Source organism: Gopherus evgoodei, chromosome 10 (assembly GCF_007399415.2).
Source record: "Gopherus evgoodei ecotype Sinaloan lineage chromosome 10, rGopEvg1_v1.p, whole genome shotgun sequence".
Lineage (NCBI taxonomy): Eukaryota > Metazoa > Chordata > Testudines > Testudinidae > Gopherus > Gopherus evgoodei.
Window position 1 is genome coordinate 41,748,673 of NC_044331.1, and position 17,687 is coordinate 41,766,359.

Consider the following 17,687-nt stretch of genomic DNA (forward strand, 5'->3'; position numbering starts at 1 on the left):
CCAAGACAAACATGTTCTCTTAGTCAAAGAGACCATTTGTTTAGTCAGTGCCTGTTTTTCAGTTTCAGTCAGAGGACAATTTACTTCCTCTTGTATTTGCCATGAAGGCTGAGGCATTTTTACTATCACTACTGGAGGCCCTGGAAGGGGCTCCTCTTCCTCTTCCACCTTTATATTTATTCTTTCCGTACATGTATGGGTTAAAGCTGTTATCTGCTGAGCCTTGGTTACATTTTATGCTACAGCGGTTTGCAAGTCTCATTTCAGGCTTTCATTCTGCAATTTTAATTTTTTTCAATTCCTAGCCAAACTTTCTTGCACAACATCTCACTGACATTCCAAAACATCTTGCTCCTTTACAAGCTTATCTACAGAGCACATAGAATATCAGGGTTGGAAGGGACCTCAGGAGGTCATCTAGTCCAACCCCCTGTTCAAAGCAGGACCAATCCCCAAACAGATATTTTTTTACCCTAGTTCCCTAAATGGCTCCCTTAAGGATTGAACTCACAACCCTAGGTTCATTAGCAGGCCAATGCTCAAACTACTGAGCTATCCCTGGTGTTTGGACTGTCATGGGAGTATAATAATCCATTTGATACCCCAATAGCAAGTTGTCCAAAACTTTCTCATGCAGTGTGGGGACTGCATCAGCCAGACATGGATCAGACCCCAAGCTTTTAAACACCTATCTTAACAAACACTCATCAACCATACCTGGAGGCTTCGGAGCGTTCCCCTCGTCCTCTGGTTCAACAATCCTTCCCTGTCTGCTTTTGTGAAACATCATCAGCTCCAAGCACGGATAATACAACCCTGCTCACTGGTATACTTATAGACTCATAGACTCTAGGACTGGAAGGGACCTCAAGAAGTCATCGAGTCCAGTCCCCTGCCCTCATGGCAGGACCAAATACTGTCTAGACCATCCCTAATAGACATTTATCTAACCTACTCTTAAATATCTCCAGAGATGGAGATTCCACAACTTCCCTAGGCAATCTATTCCAGTGTTTAACTACCCTGACAGTTAGGAACTTTTTTTCCTAATGTCCAATCTAAATCTCCCTTGCTGCAGTTTAAGCCCATTGCTTCTTGTTCTATCATTGGAGGCTAAGGTGAACAAGTTTTCTCCCTCCTCCTGATGACACCCTTTTAGATACCTGAAAACTGCTATCATGTCCTCTCTCAGCCTTCTCTTTTCCAAACTAAACAAACCCAATTGTTTCAGCCTTCCTTCATAGGTCATGTTCTCAAGACCTTTAATCATTCTTGTTGCTCTTCTCTGGACCCTCTCCAATTTCTCCACATCTTTCTTGAAATGCGGTGCCCAGAACTGGACACAATACTCCAGCTGAGGCCTAACCAGCGCAGAGTAAAGCAGAAGAATGACTTCTCGTGTCTTCTTTACAACACACCTGTTAATGATTCCTTACTCTTACAGACCTTGGGAGACAGGCCAGCCCTTGCTTACAGACAGCCCCCCAACCTGAAGCAAATACTCACCAGCAACTACACACCAAACAACAAAAACACTAACCCAAGAACCAATCTCTGCAACAAACCCTGTTGCCAATTCTGTCCGCATATCTATTCAAGGGACACCATCATAGGACCTAACAACATCAGCCACACCATCAGGGGCTCATTCACCTGCACATCTATCAATGTGATATATGCCATCATGTGCCAGCAATGCCCCTCTGCCATGTACATTGGCCAAACTGGACAGTCTCTACACCAGTGGTCTCCAACCTTTTCATCTGGCGGGTGCCAGACGAAGGACCGGGGCGGCGGTCGAGCATTTGCGGAAATGCTGTCGAATTTCAGCGGTGTTTCGGCGCCGGCGCCTCTCAATGACGTCACTTGCCGCTGCCAAGAGACGTAATTGAGAGGCGTCACTGCCGAAACGCCGCAGAAATTTGGCAGCATTTCAGTGGATACTCCACCGCCGGCCAGGACATGGGCATATTTAGATGTCCCTGTGGGCGCCATGGCACCCACGGGCACAGCATTCGGGACCCCTGCTCTACACAAAAGAATAAATAGACACAAATCAGACATCAAGAATTGTAACATTCAAAAACCAATAGGAAAGCACTTCAATCTCCCTGGACACACAATAACAGACTTAGAAGTGGCAATTCTTCAACAAAAAAACTTCAAAAACAAACGATTAACTGCAGAAATGGAATTAATTTGCAAACTGGACACAGTCCGATTAGGTCTGAATAAAGACTGGGAGTGGATGGGTCACTACAAAAAGTAATTTTCCCTCTGCTGATACTCACATCTTCTTGTCAACTGTTGGAAATGGGCGATGTCCACCTTGATTGAATTGGCCTCATTAGCACTACAAAAGTAATTTCCCCTCTCTTGATATTCACGCCTTCTTGTCCACTGTTGAGAATAGGCCACTTCCACCTCAATTGAATAGGCCTCATTAACACTGACCTCCCACTTGGTAAGGCAACTCCCATCTTTTCATGTGCTGTAATATTTATACTGCTTACTGTATTTTTCATTCCATGCATCTGATGAAGTGAGTTTTAGCTCACAAAAGCTTATGCCCAAATAAATGTGTTAGTCTCTAAGGCCTGGTCTACACTACGCGTTTAAACTGATTTTAGCAGCGTTAAACCGATTTAACACCGTACCCGTCCACACTACGAGGCCCTTTATATCGATATAAAGGGCTCTTTAAATCGGTTTCTGTACTCCTCCCCGACGAGAGAAGTAGCGCTAAAATCGGTATTACCATATCGGATTAGGGTTAGTGTGGCCGCAAATCGACGGTATTGGCCTCCGGGCGGTATCCCACAGTGCACCACTGTGACCGCTCTGGACAGCAATCTCAGCTCGGATACAGTGGCCAGGTAAATAGGAAAAGCCCCACGAAATTTTGATTTTCATTTCCTGTTTGCCCAGCATGGAGCTCTGATCAGCACGGGTGGCAATGCAGTCCCAAATCCAAAAAGAGCTCCAGCATGGACCGTACGGGAGATACTGAATCTGATTGCTGTATGGGGAGACAAATCTGTTCTATCAAAGCTCCATTACAGAAGACGAAATGCCAAAGCATTTGAAAAAAAAATCTACAGGCTACACAGTGCTGCATGACAAGCGTAACGGAAAGCCAGAGACTCAAATGGACGCTCATGGAGGGAGGGAGGCAGTACTGAGGACTCCAGCTATCCCACAGTCCCCAGCAGTCTCCGAAAAGTATTTGCATTCTTGGTTGAGCTCCCAATGCCTGTAGGTCAAACACATTGTCCGGTGTGGTTCAGGGAATAGCTCGTCAATTTATCCCCCACTCCCACGTGAAAGAAAAGGGAAAGAAAACATTTCTTGACTTCTTTCAGTGTCACCCTATGTCTACTGAATGCTGCTGGTAGACGCGATGCTGTAGCAGTGAAGAGAAGTATCTGCTCCGCTCCTCTCCCCTCCCTGGTGGCAGATGGTGCAGTAGGACTGGTAACCGTCCTTCTTATCAACTCGTGAGTGCTCCTGGCTGGCTTCAGGTGAGGCTGGCGGGGGCGCCTGGGTGAAAATAGGAATGACTCCCGGTCATTCCCAGTAGACGATACAGAAAGGCTGGTAACCATCTTCATTTATAGTGTCAGGGACTCTAACCCCGACGGCAAAGTTCGTTGTCTGACCGCGAGAGAGACAGGCAACACCAGCAAGGTCCGATCAAAAGCTCTTTATTGACAAGTGCACGCATCAATAGAGAGCAGCTCGTCTCCAGAGAGAACCAGCCTGCCCTTTACATCTTAGTATAAGCCTATATAGACAGTTCCGTCGCGTCATAAATTATTCACTAGAGCAACCCACCCCCTTCTTCTAACAACTAGAAACTAGACACCTTTAGTATACATGCATGCCTAAAGTTAAAAATGTATGGGAGTTAAAAACAAACAAAGAACAGAACTAGGGAGTGAAAAAAAGGAGGCTGGGAAACTAGGGCTCTTATCAGTTCTTCGAAGGAGCTGCCCGAACACAGCACATCTGGTACTATGCCAGGAATGCAGCCTTTTTTTTTTTTTATCTTACTTTTTCCCAGCGCTTGTGAGACATGCTGCTGCTTCTCATTGTTTTTCACTTAGGGATTACCCACAAACCTCTGTTAGCCTGACTTTGGTCAGGTTGGCATACCTGGTTTTGTCTGCTATATCTTTATTCAGGCCTAACAATAGTAACTGGGGGCTGAGCTTCAATCAGCCCCCTCCCTTTCATGTGAAAAGAAAAGATTCTGTACTGCCTGGACTATCATAGCACCAGGAGGCTGCCTCCCCCTCATTTTATGTCACTAAGAACTCAGTGTTTCTTATTCCTGCATTCTTTATTACTTCATGACACAAATGGGGGGGACACTGCAACGGTAGCCCAGGAAGGTTGGGGGAGGAGGGAACCAACGGGTGGGGTTGTTGCAGGGGCACCCCCCTTGCAGGGCCGTCCTTAGGCATAGGCAACATAGGCAGCTGTGTAGGGCACCTGAAAATTTGGGGCACCACTGGGTCTTAGTGTCCACCCTCTTATTTTCCTATCCCTGTTCTGACCCTTCCTGCAGGCTCCCACAGATGGCTGCTCTAGCCTGGTGAGTCTTCCTTGGGAGGGAATCTAGCAGTTAAAAGTGAAAAAACCTCCAGCCAGCCAGACCTATTAGCACAACATTGAAACTGTTAAAGAGACATTCAAGGGGTAATAAAGCCATTTAACAGGCATTTGCCAACCCCAAGGTATATACTGACAGGTTTCAGAGTGGTAGTCCCCTTAGTCTGTATCAGCAAAAACAAGGGACTCCTTGTGTCACCTCAAAGACTAACAAATTATTTGGGCATAAGCTTTTGTGGACTAGAACCCATTTCATCAGATGTCCACGAAAGCTTATGCCCAAATAAATTTTTATACTGTCAGTTTCTGACTTTACTGACAAAAACAGTTGTGCATTAATGTAATATTTACACAGAACATGTAAGTCTACAGGACCTTAGTTTAAAATTTGCTTTAAAAATATTTCATTAGTGAGCTGGTGAAGATTATAAAATCACATTTCTAAAAAATGCTTGCATAGAGTTTTAGATGCACAATCATCTTTAGCCTTAAATGTGTGGATCTTCAGACATACAGTTTTTTAATAAATCCTTCAAAAGACCTCCCTTATCTAAAATACACATTTTAATTTCTATAGTTAAAAAAAAAAAAGTGCTTCCAAGTCTTCCTGTGTCCTTTCTGTCCATCCCTTCACCACCTCTCCCTCCACTCCCCACTGAAGAGAGCCCTTAAAGGGACAACAGTCCTTCCCTTCCAGATAGCTGGACAAAGAGTTTCCCTTTCTTTACTTCTGACTATCCGATTAACTAGTTTTAAAAGAACCCTCCAGCAAAATCAGTACCTTAGTAAGACAAAATCCTTGTTATACCTAAAATCTTTGGAAATATTTTTTTAAAGTTGGTGAAATTTCATAACCATGTCTCTTGTTATGGAGATCATACAAAGTAAATTACTGTTCCCTTTTTCTAAAAGCAATGAACATTGTTATGAACACACTAAACCTCTCTGATTAATTTAAAAGAATGTCTTTGTTTCAGTGAGTTAAATATATAGTAATCTGGAATGCTGGTTTAAGATTTGAGTACATTTAAAATATAAATTCAGTTTAGAAATATTGATGAAGAAAATGTAAAACAGAGAAGAGCTGCATCATGTATTCCATTATATGTAATGTATTCAGCAGGACAGCTGACTCACCCTTACTATGAAGTTTTTGCAAATAAATCTCTGACAAACTTCAGGGCATATCAAAAAACCTGTGACTGACATTTTTTATTCCCAAATTTTAGTGCTTTTAATTAGGTTCTTTCTTCATGTCCATTCTGCATGAGGGAGAGGGCATGGAAGTCTCTGCGGGAAACTGTGACTCTCCGCCACCATGAGGCAGGCCGGTCATCTCATTATCCTTTGCTGTCAAGTCCCTCCTCCCCCTCCCCCACCAGGCTGTGAGCTTGGGCTGCCATCCGGCATAGGGGCACCAGTTTAATAATACTGCATAGGGCCCCATAAATCCTAAGGACGGCCCTGCCCCCGTGAATGGCATGTAGCTCATCATTTCTGCAGGATCTGACATAGAGCAGCTGTACTCTCTGATACACTGCTTCTCTAGTACATTTTCCCCATATTCTAGGCAAGACTGACTCTATTTTTAGAAACCATAAAGGAGGGATTGACTCAGGGAGTCATTCCCAGTTTTGCTTTTGCGCCCCCGGCCAATCTCAGCCAGGGGCATCCATGATAGCAGCAGACAGCACAGAAGGACAGATAACCATCATCTCATTGCCAAATTACCCTGGCAGCAGACGTTATAGAACCACTGGTAACCATCTCTGCTATCATGCAAAAGCAAATGAATGCTGCTGTGTAGTGCTGGAGTATCGCCTCTGTCCGCGGCATCCAGTACACATATGGTGACTGTAAAAAAAAAAAAAAGCTGAACGGGCTCCATGGTTGCCGTGCTATGGCGTCTGCCAGGGCAATCCAGGGAAAAAGGGCGCGAAATGATTGTCTGCCGTTGCTTTCCAGGAGGAAGGAATGACTGACAACATTTACCGAGAACCACCCGCGACAATGATTTTTGCCCCATCAGGCACTGGGCTCGCAACCCAGAATTCTAAGGGGTGGGGGAGACTGCAGGAACTACGGGATAGCTATGGAATAGCTGCCCATAGTGCAATGCTCCGGAAATCGACGCTAGCCTCGGACCATGGACGCACACCGCCGAATTAATGTGCTTAGTGTGGCTGCGTGCACTCGACTTTATACAATCTGTTTTATAAAAACGGTTTATGTAAAATTGGAATAATCCCGTAGTGTAGATGTACCCTAAGGTGCCACAAGGACTCCTCGTTGTTTTTGTTTAAACAGGAAACTGTCCTCTGCTATCAAATGTTGACAGCAGGGGGCGCTACTACCCTTGAAATGGATCTTTACTGGCTCCCGGTGGAGCAGATTATTGTCATACCAGTGAAAAAGGTCCTCAGTAGTTATCTTCAATTCAGGGCAGTTTATTGAGAAGGAATTACACGAATGGTAAAGCACATAATTCTTATGTTAGACGTTAAGAGCTATACATTCCCCTTAACAAGTCTTTCTTTCACAAGCATACACAAACGGATCCTGCACTAGCCTTACGCAGTTTCTGTTTGGCAAACAGAGAAGATGGTTACCAGTTTTATAGATGGCTTCTTCTCTCCTTGTCTGTTCTTCTCAGCCCTTTGGTATGTCTCGGATTCCCTCAAAGCAAGGCCTTGGTTGCCTTGAGACCACTCTGCAGTAGCGTAGCTAGCGGGGTTCAGTGGAAGCAGCCACTTCCCCTCAGGGCAGCAGGTGCGGTAGTGACGCCTGCCAGCAGCACGGACGGAGGAGCCATGGGGCGGCAGGCCGGTGCGGAAGTGGCGCCTACCGGACAGCTCTGGCAGCAGCACGGCTGGAGGAACCATGTGGGGGCGGCAGACACGGCCGGAGGAGTGAGGGGGCCGGCTCCTCGGCTCAGGGCTCGGCGGCCAAGTGCTCCCTGGCCCCCCCCACCTCTTGCTAATGCGATGGGCGGGGGGAGGCAAAAGGGCCCCTGCGCCTTTAAGGCCGCCTGGCTGATGAGCCCTGTGTAGAATGCGCCCAGTGCTGGGAGCACGCCGGGGACAGGGGGAGGTGCAGGACGGAAGGTGAGCAGGGGGGGAGTCTGGTGGGGGGGGCGTGACCAGAGGAGGAGCCAAGGGAGGGCGTCTTTTTTATGTTTGCTCCCCCTACACTGAAAACCTGGCTACGCCACTGCATCTCTGGTTCACAGTCCTACTTGAACCCATGAAGCAGAGTTTTGGCCACTCTGTTTAGCAGTGTTGCTTCTTTAAGCGTTAAGGAATCCCAACAATAATTTAATTTGCTCGATTTTTATACTCTTTTTCCTCAAAGAGGTCACATGTCTTAAAAGCATGTCTCGTGGGCGTGTGGTAACTAATTTTTACCTACTTAATACTTTAAGAGGAGACTGCAGAGTGGTGCCAACTGAAAATTACCCCACATTCACTCCCTTATCAATCATTCACTTCAACCCCCTGCGTAATGTCCTTCAACAGGGTCAAAAATACCCTGGTCAGTCTATGCTCTACTCAGGATGTTCTGTATGTGTTGTTTGCTTTCAAGTGGACATATCTGCCTGTCTCAAAAATCAGTATTAATCATACTCATAGCATGGAGCCAGTCATTTTCATCTCTGGCATCTGCCTGATGCTAAGAGAAAGATTCTGCTCCCAGAATCGTCTTTCACCATTCAGTCATATCAAGCCACGTTCTCGCACCATTAATTCAGTATGGCCACACCAATTTGGCACCATCCTAACACGGGGCTGTGGATAAGATGTGCCAGGATGAACAAATGAGGGGAAAAGAGAAGTCAGAAGAGGTTCTGAAAGAACTGGAAGAGGTACTGCAGCCTGATGCACTCTACACCAGAGGTCGGCAACCTTTCAGAAGCGGTGTGCCGAGTCTTTGTTTATTCACTCTAATTTAAGGTTTTGCATGCCAGTAATACATTTTAAGGTTTTTAGAAGGTTTCTTTCTATAAGTCTATAATATATAACTAAACCATTATTGTATGTAAAGTAAATAAGGTTTTTAAAATGTTTAAGACACTTCATTTAAAATTAAATTAAAATGCAGAGCCCCCAGGACAGGACAGGACCTCGGCAACGTGAGTGCCAATGAAAATCAGCTCGTGTGCTGTCTTTGGCACGTGTGACATAGGTTGCCTACCCCTGCTCTATACAGACGTGCGCCAGAGTCTTCCTCTTGCAGCAGAAGGAACAGGCGTCAGGGGATTCTGTGAACAGTGTGAGGTACATACTTGTGGATGGAGGAGCTGCCAATTGCTATCCCGGGTGGGCTGTGGACCCAAAGTGGAATGCAGACTGTACATCAGTAAAATCCTAGTGTGGACAAGGCAAGGTCACTTTGAGTAGCTACATCCAGCTAAAACTACAATTAGTCTTTTCTAGTCTAGGATTTTACAACGTTAGTGCATATTGTGAAAACACACCTATTTTTAGGGTAGCCTCAGAGTACCTCAAACTCTATATTGCACTGATCCTCCCAACATCCCCATGGGGGGGGGGTGTACCATTATTCCCATTTTACAAAGAAGGCAGAGTCACTAAACCACTCACCCAAGGGCACTACGTGAATTTGTGACAAAACAAGGGAGTTGAACGGAGGTGTCCTGGGTCCTGCACTAATGTCTTCACCACTGGAACCTCCTTCTTATCCCCTCTTAAGCTTGCCAGAACCGCACCAACGGCTGCACCCCTTGCGGGACTGGGCGACTGCAGCGCAGACGAGGCCCCAAGCGCCCTGGGCCAGCATTGTTTCCTATCATAGCACCAGTGCTTTCCTGCGATAATGGCTGTGTTCTCGCCTGCCCCGCAAGGTATTGGTGTCTCCGCAGCAAGAACAGTGTCTTACCCTCCCCCACCATCCCGCGGGGAACCGTGTCCCCTCCCTCATCCCGCGGGGTACCGGGTCCCCTCCCCCTTCCCGCGGGGAACTGGTGTCTCCCCCTCACTCTGGACAAGGGTCACGAATGAAACCCAGCGGTTGAACGGCTGCACTTCCGCGTAGTAACGGAACGCGGTTGTTAGGGAGTGTCCGGCGCCGCGGTGCCCCGGAAGCGGTTGTGTGGCGGCCAAGCCGCCGCGCTCGGGTTTCTCCCATAGGGCGCCGCTCGCTCGGGGGTGTGTCCTCCCGGGGTCGCTTCCCGTTCGGCCCCGCCCCTCAGTGAGAGCGAAGGGGAAGCGGCCGGGCGCTGAGGGCGGAGCCGGCGGCGGGGGCGCAGGGAGAGCGGCGCCCGGGGCCCCAGCCCGCCCGGCCCGGGAGGAGCGGAGCGGAGCGGAGGAGCTGCCGGCGCTAGGTACTCCAGGCGCAGCGGGGCCGGCCCCTCAGCGGGTGTACTGGCTGGGGAGCGGGGCTGGTAGCTCGCGGGGGGGGGCTGGCTTCTGTCCATCTGTCCGCCAGTGGGGCCGGCTCGGCTGCTCCCAGGGCCTTGGGGCGGTCGGGCGCTCCGCGGTCTGTCGGGCAGGGGTCTTCGCCGGGGCGAGCGGAAGGGGCCCTTGCCCCACGCGGGTGGGGCCCCGGGGTGGCACTTCCCGGCGTTGTGGCGGGGGGGCTCTTTCTACCGTGTGCGTCCGAACCCCTGCTAATCGGGCCCATTTGTCTTCTGGGGCGGCTGCAGGAGCAGCAGGCTTTTATGGGCTGCCTTGTCACACGTATATGACTAGCCTCCTCCGCATCCTTAAGCTACTCGTATCCTGGGGCTCCCAACTTTCCGTGGGCCAGACGTGTTGGGAAGCTGGGGGGCTCTGCTTGTATCCTGGAGGTCTGGAGTTCTACCTTGTTGGGCAGGCATGTGGGCTTCCTATACCATGGAGGCGACAACGTTTCTTGTAAGCCTTGTTGACACAGCTGCTTCTGGACAAATTTCCACATTGCTCTGAAGTGCCTTGGCTAGCAATGGGGTGGGAATACTGGTGTAGGATTGGTAGCTAAGACACCAGCAGCAGGCTGCCCAGATCTGGTCAGGTCATTGTTTGATGACAGTTGTAAAAATGATAGTGTCAAGCTTTCATACCGAGTTGTCGTCATACCATCTAGCTTCACCAGCTGTGGGAAATATTCAGAAGTTCCGTGTTGATGTAGTTGTGGTGGCTGGCAGATCCTGGGTATGCCTCATTTGGCCACTCTTGGCAGTCTGTTGTGAGTAGGTCTTAGAAGAGCTGGGCTATCAGCCTTCATTTTTAGGCTGCTACAGGTTAAATTACTTTAACATAAATTCAGCTGCAAGCTGGTTTCTTTGAAGAAGCATCATAAACAGGCCTAGGAGTCCAAATGGTTCCCCACTAATGGGTATTCAGAACTGGGAAACAAGTTACTCTCTTGGTAGTTGAGCCATTCTCCTGCAGACTTTCTCAATGGATTATGTTTGTTTGTTCTTTAATCCTGGATAGTTGAGTGCATAATTTCCAACGATCCTGCATAATTTGCAGTGATCCTTTATTACTTATCTAGAGGCTGCAAATTAAATTAGGGACCTATTATATTATACTGTGTACAGATGCATAGACAGTCTGCACTGAAGAGCCTATGGTCTAAATAGAAAAGATGACAAAGAGTGGGAGCAGAAAGAAAAAACAAGAAGTGCAACGATTTGCCCAAGGTTACACAGCAGATGAGAATCAGAAGTAGAACCTGGCCTCTTGACACCCAGTCCAACTGCTCTGTCCACTAGACCACACTGTCTCCTGAGTTAGATTTGTCAAAAGGCATCTTTATCTGTTGGAGATTTACCATCTCACTAAGACGAGTTTACATGATGTGGTGGGTTTTATATTCAATATATAGAAGTGTGTGTGATGCATGTGGCACTATACAAGTGGAATAATTGAAATTATTGCAAAAGATACAGTTAAAAATAGTGATGTGAACATCAGATGATATTAGTTGATCTGGCATGGAACTGAAAAAAAATGGATATTTTAAGATAGAAGAGTAAAATCTATTAATACTTGTGTGAATGAGTTAAAAATAGCACTTGGTTTGAAAGCTTAACTCCGATTCAAATATAGACTTAAAATTTACCTGCACTTTAGTAACACAACTTTATTTCTAACCTCTTATTAGAATGTAATGTTGGAAATCAGTTAACTGTAGTATATTTTAGTCCAAGAGATAGTAAAGTGTTTTATATCAAGTGCATTTGTAATTACTAGAGAGACAGGGTGCATGAGGTAGTATATTTTATTGGACCACCTTTTGTTGGTGAGAAGGACAAGCTTTTGATCTTGCATATAGCTCTTCAGGGACGAACATGGCTACAACATCACTGCATATCTCTAATTACTCACAGCAAAATTATATTCATGCAGTTGTACATTTGATGCAGTGTTAAAGTTCGGGTTGTCCTGGTATTACATTTTCCTTTAGCATTTTGACTTTATTTAAAATGTATTACATTGATAAAATGAAAACCTAACAATGTTGTCCTGGAGAAATACAGACCACCTTTTTTTAATCTGAGGAGAACTTATTCCATAGCTCTTAGAAGAGGGGAGTCTTATTTAAGAAAGTTGAATATAAAGAACCAGTAGGCTGAAATGCTTTTAAACATTAATTAACAGCTTGTAAAATTTGCCACCTTTCCCACTCTTCAGACCACATAAGTGGCCTTGCCAAAACCCTTTGAGTCTATTTGTAAATTACTGTTTGTCATAGCCTAGATCTCAGACAAATTTTATCACAGTATGTCTTAATCACTGTATGTAATCACCACATGTGCAGTCTTTCTTACTCCTACAGCCCCTTCAACATTTGCCCTTCCTCTTTGGTAAATTAGATATTTATCATGCCTTTCAGTCACAAGCAAACAGAATGTAACCATAGTGCATTTATTTCTGTTTAGTTGCAATATTTTCAATACATTATTGATGACAAGATATTTGCCAAGCTAAAGTAAAGGATGAAGTTAATGATTTTAGGAAAAGAGTAAACTGTATATACTCATTCTGAAACCATTATAAAAGGCCAGAAGCTCTTTCCCACAGAAGCATAGCCAAAAGATTCCTTCTGTGTTTCTTAAGGTAAGCCAACTTTTTATGAGTTGTAAGCCAACAAAAGCCATAGAGAAAACTTTGCTTTCTGCTAGTTGCATCAGTAGCTAAAGCTTTGCCTGTACTTGGAAGTCTTAGCACAAATTTCCAGTGTTGATGCTGACAGGTCAGGTGATGGTAGTAATCGTGTGTATCTAAAACATCCTTGGCCATTTGGAGCCCTGCCTGTGTCAGAGTTGAACTGAAGGTTCCTAGGGGAAAATATTAGTGAAAAGTCCTTGTTTAGGAAAAATAGCCACAGAAGAGGTAAAACTGTTTATTTAAGTTAAACTTATATACCATTCAGGGGACACTGAATTTAAAATAGACTTCCTTATCTATTTTATTAAAGTATTGAAAATTTAACTTGGAAAGATAAGCTTGGAAAATAGCTATTTATAGCTAATGGCTGTATCTACACTACAGTTATTTTTGCTTTTGTTTGGTCAAACATTTTCCAGTCCTGCTTACACAATGCGGCTCCTCTGGTGCTTGCAACAGTGGTTAGTTTAATGTGGACAAGTCTCCTGTGGCTGCTGGAATTAACATGACCTCTGATTTCACTCAGAACTTGTCTAAATGACACTGTTAGAAATGCTGCATGGAAACCTTGGGTATGCCAGCACTGCTAATGTTTCTACGCGTGGTGAAACTACATCAGTAACATTGAATCCTTCAAGATGAAAGATGTTATATCAACGTCGGAAGACTATTCTTGTATCTCTAGCAAACAGTTTGATGAAGAAATGTAAATTTATTGACTCTGTTCTCTGAACTTATGCTAATAGGGGGTTCTGGATTCTGGTTTTATTTTTGTGACAGGCTGGTGACTTATTCATCTGCTGGATGTAAACTGTTGTATTTGGCATGCACATGCAAGTCTGTTGCTGACTTGCTGTAGATTCCCCAGTATAAAATCTCTGTAGAAGTGTCCCTCACTTTCGTAGTAGAAGAGTTGCTTTTTAACAGAGAGCTTACGTGCTCCTGTGAACTATATACACCTGTTTCATCAGCTGATTTCCATCCAGTGTGAAGTACCAGGCTACATGTACTTTAAGAAAGAAATTGCTGTGCCATCATTGCAAGGTTTACAGATTGAATCCCACATGATACCAGAGTGTGTGTTCAAGTCTGAACCAGGAAAAATGTTAGCCCTGTGGAATTAGAGGTCTCAGATGGCATATGTGCCGTGCTGTACCTCTCACACCCAAGTGTTTTTTAAAGAATGGGCAAAATTTTTTTTCTAAAAATGTGTGGGTTAAAAAGCTGTCAGAGATTATGTATGGCCTTTAGACAGTATAATTTAGGACTGTTCTCTTTTTTTCTGTGGAAGGACTCACAGTTGCAGCTGAAAGGTGATGATTAGCCTGAATGTTTCTTTAATTCCTTTCATTCACTTATCTGACCGTTATAGGAACATAGGAATTGCCATATGGGATCACATAGATGTGGAGTAACCTCTATCCCATTTTAGGTCTCCTAATTTTCTATAGTAAGAGATTTGCATAAACCATGAAGCATTAGGATTACTACATTTTATAATAGTTAATGCTAGCACATTTTATAGCTTTGGACATTTATATAGCTAACAAGAATATCCAGTCACTTTTTGAATTTTACTTAATTTTTGTCCACCATGATATCATGTAGTGGTGAGTTCAGTAACTTATTTTATTAAACTTTTTGCTATTGTTATAAGCATATGAAGTGAGCAAATGTAATAATTTTAAATTTGCACTTATCTTATTAACATTAACCTAATTCATATTTCCACGCCAGTACAATCAGGGCCGGTGCAACCATTTAGGTGACCTAGGTGGTTGCCTAGGGCGCTGTCATTTGGGGGGTGCCATTTTCTTTGGCAGCAACTGCAGCGGCCAGATCTTCGCCCGCCTTGGTCGCCGCCAGCATTTAGGCGGAGGAAGCTAAGGCAGGGGAGCGCAGAGGGGGCTGCCTGTAGCAAGGGAGGGGCGGCACGCAGGGGAGCTCCTCGCTCCAGCTCACCCCTGCCCTGCCTCCTCTCCGAGCATGCCGTGGCCGCTTCACTTCTCCCACCTACAAGGCTTGCGGTGCCTAAGCTGATTGGCATTGCAAGCTTGGGAGGCAGAAGAAGTGAAGCAGCCACAGCGTGCTTTGGAGTCCTCGTGCGCAAAGCAGGGCTGAGCTGGCGTGCTTCAAGGTGGAGTATGGGGAGCTGCCGCATGGGTGGCACCTCAGGGAAGGGGCATGGGCGCAAGGTGGAAGATGTTTCGCCTAGGACTCTAAACATCTTTGCACCGGCCCTGTGTACAATAAATCTCATCCATAACTATGACAATTGTTTTGTATAAGTTGTCTACTAATTCAGTTTTATGTAACCTGCAAAGAATTAGGAAGGGGCCCTCTCTTCTCTAGAGAGAAATAGCATGAATTCAATTTGGAAGGTGTAGTCTATAGTCTGCAGCACATGCTGTCCAGATTTAAATAGTTATTCCACCTTCTCCTTAAGAAGCTACCTTATGATTATATCTGTCTTAGACCTCCTTGACACTTTCCCTCTACAAATAATGTAAGTAATAACCATCTGCTAAATGTGTCTTTGTATGGGAATCATCTGCATTACTCTGCTTCTCCTTATTGCCTGGTATGTCACCTTTAAAAGACACATTTATGTTTGATTGACCTCAACTTCATGTTGTTTGCATATTTATTTTGTTTAGTCTCTAAATGTGGTAACTTTATCTATATGTGGTTATCTGTCACTTTTTCTATTGCAATCATTTCCCCATACCCTATTTCTTAATGCCACTAAGGTTGGGAGATCAGTCCTTTTATGAAAGTAAGCTGTGACACATACGTGCTAGTGTTAATTGTTGTTAATTGGTCCTTCCCTGAGTCAGTAACTTCTTTTGGATTGTAACCTAATAGAATCACTGTGGATTGTGTGGGTAATCCAATTTTAGTTAAAATTAGTTCCACAGTTTATGATGTGCAGATAAAGTTTCATTTCCTTTTATTGGCTTTGAATCTGCTCTTTTGACTTCATTGACTGTCCTCTTGCCTTTTGTGTTAGGGAGAGAGCAGAAGCTTCCCACTTACCTTTGCTATACCACCACTCATAATTTTATATTCTTTTATATTCCTTGTTTCCTTTAAGGTAAACAATCACTGTCTCTTTAGTCTTTCTTCATATGAGTTTTTCCGTGCCCCTGATAATTCATTTTGCCCTTTTCTGACCCTTCTTAATTCTGTAACTTCTTTTGAGAGGAGAGTACCCAGTACTGCACTCAGTATTCTAGGTGAGGCCACATCACTTATTTAATAAATGGCATTAAAATATTTCTATATTTCTGTCCTGTTGCTTAAGTTTCTTAATAACTTGTCTGTATTATGTAAATCTTGTTATGGTAATTATGTAAATTCACTTGTTGTCTGAGACTTTTATGAAAGCTGAAGAGTATTCTTGCTACAAAACTATTGCTTTATCTTAGTTTACAAACCTACAGTTTTGGCCTAGAGCTGAGACCAGGGTAATCAATTCAGGCTGTAGCAAAAACATGCATTGAAACCCCATGGAAGCTCATTTTACATAGTGCTATCCTTTAATACTATTAATTATACACAGTTAAGATGTATCTGATTTAATATCAGTTTGCTCACTTCATGCTTGTGTAGAACACCACATTTGTCATGTAACAGTGATTGCTTATGGGGATTTAAGTTGCTTGCTTTTGTCATATCTACATCTTTATCACTTATAGTAGCAAGAATATTTAGTTCAGTAAAAAATTAAGTAAACATTGTTCACTGGTGGAGTTCACTTGTAGGTCACAAATCAGACTCTACTGATTAAAATCTTCATTGAGGAGAGAGTGCATTATTGTACAGTAAGAGCTAGCAAAGTTAACTGGAATGATAGTTGGACAAGACTAATAAATACAAGCTTTATTGTGAGAAAAGGAGTCTGTGAATCCAGAAGTTTTACTGCTTGCTCTCATGAAATCCTGGTCAAAAAGTGTTTTTAGCTGCGAAGAGCCCTGTCTTCAAAGAATATTTTTTAGAAAAAACATTGCTGGAACTCTTTTAAAACATAGGCAGTAATGTTCAGGTATTGTGTGAGTTTGCTTTTCAAACATCTTCCAAGAGATTGGTTTGCCATCATGTGAAATACTTTAAGTGCTTTAGCTTTAACATCTTTGCAGAATGTGTGCGATGTACTGGTGTCTGACTGGGGCTAGTTCAGTTAAATTTGCTTTTCATAAGTAGGCTCTCAAAGACAGTATAGAGGAGATTAGTATCATTACCCCCTCTGTGCCTCAGTTTCCCCTTCTGTAAGATGGAAGGCGAGTTGTCCAAGGTCACACAGCAGGCTAGTGGACAGAGGTGGCAATAGAACTTAGGTCTCCTGAGTACCGAGCCTGTGGTCTGTCCACTAGACAGTGATGCCTCACACAAATTATCATGTCCTCTGACAAAGCAGGGACAGGATTTTATCTCTGAACTGTCAACATCCAAGGCAAAGATCTTAGTTTTGTGCTAGGTAGCAGTCTCATTTAACTTCATATTTCCTGAATTTTTTACTTTAGGAAAACTGGCAACCTAAGAATTATCTTTCTGCTTGAAAACTTTCGCACTACTAGTCTGCCTTGTAATGTGTAGGATGACTACAGCTGAAAAATGTAGAGGGGAAATTTTTTTTCAGCTTGTTTACTTGGTACTTGTTGACAGTACTCTGTAATACATTCATGTTCTGTTCTTCCTGTTTATGTGGGTGTTTTGCAAAGCAAGTATGGATGAGGAGCGCCTTAAAATAAGAGTGTGATTTGTGAAACCTGAAAATTGAGGGGGAAACGCAGGGGCAGGCATAGTACCTGAAGTGGCTTTTTAACTCCTTTTTCATATTGTCTGTATTTCAAGTTCAAGTCAAGGTTAAAGTTCTGCAGCAACACTACCTTTGCCAGGATGCTCAGAAATGTTTTCTATTCCTGTGTTTCTTTAAAATGTGCCTTAATTTATATAAAG

The 17,687-nt window shown here is 44.2% G+C and overlaps 1 protein-coding gene across 11 annotated transcripts in view; it reads left to right on the forward strand.

Moving 5' to 3' along the window:
- Positions 1–9,875: 9,875 nt before the first annotated feature.
- CSNK1G1 (casein kinase 1 gamma 1) overlaps positions 9,876–17,687 on the forward strand; it is a 320,905-nt gene continuing 313,093 nt past the window's right edge. For all 11 annotated transcript variants that reach the window (XM_030578653.1, XM_030578658.1, XM_030578655.1 and 8 more), the window contains exon 1: positions 9,876–9,955. The gene's annotated coding sequence lies outside the window, so the exon portion shown is untranslated. The remainder of the gene's footprint in view (positions 9,956–17,687) is intronic.